This window comes from Charadrius vociferus, unplaced genomic scaffold (genome assembly GCF_000708025.1).
Source record: "Charadrius vociferus isolate BGI_N301 unplaced genomic scaffold, ASM70802v2 scaffold532, whole genome shotgun sequence".
NCBI classification, from domain to species: domain Eukaryota; kingdom Metazoa; phylum Chordata; class Aves; order Charadriiformes; family Charadriidae; genus Charadrius; species Charadrius vociferus.
The window spans coordinates 1,038,849-1,041,933 of NW_009647271.1; positions in this window are offsets into that span (position 1 = coordinate 1,038,849).

The window sequence follows — 3,085 nt, forward strand, 5'->3', positions numbered from 1 at the left end:
ATCATCTTTGTAGCCCTTTGCTGGACCCTCTCCAGCAGATCCCTGTCCTTCTGGAACTGGGGAGCCCCGAACTGGACACAGTGCTCCAGATGTGGCCTCCCCAGGGCAGAGCAGAGGGGGAGGATGACCTCCCTCCACCTGCTGGCCACAGTCCTCTTGATGCCCCCCAGGATGCCATTGGCCTTCTTGGCCACCAGGGCACACTGCTGGCTCACGAGCATCCTGTTGTCCCCCAGGTCTCCTAAGTCCCTTTCCACAGAGCTGCTCTCAGGGAGGTCAGCCCCCAACCTGTACTGGTGCATGGGCTTATTCCTCCTCAGGTGCCGTACTCTACATTTGCCCGTGTTGAATTTCATAAGGTTCCTCTCTGCCCAACTCTCCAGCCTGTCCAGGTCACGCTGTATGGCGGCACAGCCACCCCGTGTGTCAGCTACCCCTCCCAGTTTTGTGTCACCAGCAAACTTGCTGATGGTACACTCGCTCCCTTCATTCAGCTCATTGATGAGTATATTGAACAGGACTGTTAGTGATAGTGATTAGTGCAATAGTGATGTGCAGATCATTACCATAATTCTCTCAACGAGAAAGCACATTCTTGTATGCCAGAGGGAAATGCTGGTGCTCGTTGGCTTGTAGGCATTGTGAACAACCAGACAACCAGGACGCTGGATGTAGCAGCGGTGTATGTTTAGATGCCAGTGGTCTGCTGGCGACTACTGGAGGGCAATCTAACAGCAGTCTACAACTACTGCAAGGGCAGTATTAAGGATGTCAGAGCTGAGCTCTTCACTCAGTAATGGGAGATGGTGTGAAAAGGGGTAACGCCGAAAAAAGGGTGCTTCCAAATGTCAGACTGGATATTTGGGAAAAAAAAAACCAATCGCTGGATAGTGAAGGCTGGAACCATACTTAGAGAAGTAGTGGACTATCCACCCTTGAAGATTTCACTCTGTTTGACCCCTGAGTTTGGCTACACGAGGCCATGGCTGATGTGCTCTGCTGTTGGCATTAGTTTTGCTTTGAGGAGGGAGGTTGGACTAGAAACCTGCCGACCAACACGTCTTAAGATCTGCAATGACAGACGTTCACTGTCTTTGGGGTCTAAGTTTAGAGGCGCAGAAGGAATGCCCCCTGCCTTTTGTTTTCTTGATCGAGCATTCTCAAAACATTGACATCTCAGCAGAGAAGTTCTCTCCAGCCATCAAATAACATAAGTTAGCAGCTATAAAGAATTCTTACATGAAAAGCAATGTCGACCTTTTATTTTCAAAAATACAAAAGCAGTTGTTCTTGTGTTAGTCAGAAGTGATCTGCAGACTAGAGTAAAAACTGTTGAGTGGAGTCTGCCAAACCGGTGTATGGCATATAGGGCTCTGTGTCTGTGCCTGAAAACTTCCTTTGTGATACTGTTTTGTCCTGGATTTCACAAATGGAACACAGGACATAGGTTTTCCCTGACTTAACTTCTCAACCTGCACTCTCTTCCCAACCCCATCACAGGAGAGCAGTAGTAAGAGCCTTGATGGTTTCAGATCTTGGCACTAGACTTGTTAGGGGACTAGACTAGACTTAACCTTAGATGAATTATGTAGCTTTTCCACCATAGCTGGTTCGTCTCCTAAAGGGAATGATATTTATGTGGCTAGCACTTAATGTTGGCTATTTTTTTTAAGTTTTTAAGTTTTTTTTTAAGTTTTTTGCATTTGCAGAGGCAAAAGTAGGGTAAATGCTCCGTTTCTCTCTGTAATGGTTACTCATGTTCTCCCTTTCACATCCTCTAATAGAATTTGAAGCTGAAGAGACCACTGTGGTCATCTAATTTGACCTTCTTTATAACACACCGGGATCTTTGCTATTGATTCCTGCGTCAGTCCCTGACTTGTGGTTAGACGAAAGGAGGTATTTTACACATAATCTATTGAAAGCATTGTAATGCTTGAGTGGTAACTCATCGCTCCAGTGCAGCAGTTGGATAACTCACTCTTAAAAAAGGTTCATGTGTGTACAAACATCATTTCACATCTAATGGCTTTCTGTCAGCTCCCAACAGTTTCAAAGGACGTTAAACTTTGATTTTAGGTCTGGTTGTTTTCTCCTGTTCCCTCTCATCAGCTGCAAAATTCCCAATAGCATCCACAGAGGTGGTACGGCTAGAAATGAGCCTCGAGCGAGTGAACTGAGAAACGTGCTCTAAAAGGTTGCCTTTCTTCTCTCATAACCGTGTTTCTGCTCAGGAGACGGCACTTGCATGCACAAGTGTCCACACCACGTGCTCATATGCTTTGAAGCTTCTTCAAGTGAGGTGCTGGAAAAACAGAATGCACTGGAATGTTTCATGGACTTTTGTCATCTGTTTTCTTACCAGCCTGGCTGCTAAGAAGAAGAAAAGAAAACATACATCACCCCATCATAATTTAACAAAGACGGGAAAAAAAGTAGCCTTCTCCACCTGGGTTCACCCCGGATCTTGACACCAGGGGTATACAAGCCTGATCGGGTTTCTAAGAGGGAATTATCCCAGATTAGAGTGAAGGCAATGGTGGCGTTTGCCCTTCCTGGTGACATGTGGCCTCACACACAAATGTCCAGGCGCTCCCATCAGCCCGGACAGCTGCTCCGAGCTGTCCTCAGACTGGCTGGGGGGCCAGCCAGAAGCCGGCAGGAAGCGCGTATGAGGCACCTGCTCCCAACCCCACTGAAACAGCAGGGAGGGGAACAGCTAATAAGGGCCCCCTTAATCCTAGGTGCTGCCCTGCCCGTTCCCAATCAGATACCGTTACTGGAAAGTAAAACAAAGGGCCGCAGAGAGGGGCTGCGCTGAAGAGTCTGATTGCAAATTGATATGGTTGCGGATCCCCCTCCTTTCACCTGTGGCATTGGCTGCAGACGTTGAGGGTAGAGGGGGACGCTGGCTACTGAGCTCTGCTTCCAAAGTCGCTTTGAGGAGGGGTGGTGGCCTCAGCCCATCTTTGGAGGGAGTGTGGGAAACGACCGGTCCCTACAAACCAAGGTTTTTCTTTGCATCGGTGAGAATCCTCTTGCACAGCTCTCAGGGTAGGGTGTTCGGTTTTCTTTGGGGCAAGAA